The sequence below is a fragment of the Eimeria tenella genome, genomic scaffold (genome assembly GCF_000499545.2).
Source record: "Eimeria tenella Houghton genomic scaffold, Eth_scaff2504, whole genome shotgun sequence".
NCBI classification, from domain to species: Eukaryota; Apicomplexa; class Conoidasida; order Eucoccidiorida; family Eimeriidae; genus Eimeria; species Eimeria tenella.
In genome coordinates this window covers 5,138-5,592 of record NW_013542370.1, presented here as the reverse complement: position 1 = coordinate 5,592, position 455 = coordinate 5,138, and positions in this window count along the sequence as shown.

Here is a 455-nt window from a genome sequence, read left to right as displayed (position 1 = left end):
GCTGCTTCTGCGCCTGCTGCTGCTGCTGCAGCGGCTGCGCGCAGCGTGCGCGCTGGGGCGCGAGGCGCTGGACCTCGCGCACGCGCTGATAAACCCTGGAGTGACTGCAGACGAAATCGACGAAAAAGTTCATTTCTTTTTAAACACTAAAAGAGCGTATCCGTCGCCCCTCAACTACCAGGGCTTTCCCAAGTCCTGCTGCGTCAGCGTGAACGAAGTCATTTGCCACGGGGTCCCCGACTGCAGGCGCGCCCAAACCCTAAACCCTAAACCCTAAACCCTAAACCCTAAACCCTAAACCCTAAACCCTCAACCCGCACCCGCGACGCAACTGCCAGGGCTTTCCCAAGGCCTGCGGCTTCAGCGTCAGACCCTAAACCCTAAACCCTAAACCCTAGACACTAAATTGTGAAGTTGCCGTGGCGCCGAACCAACGCTGCTGCCTTGTGCGTTAC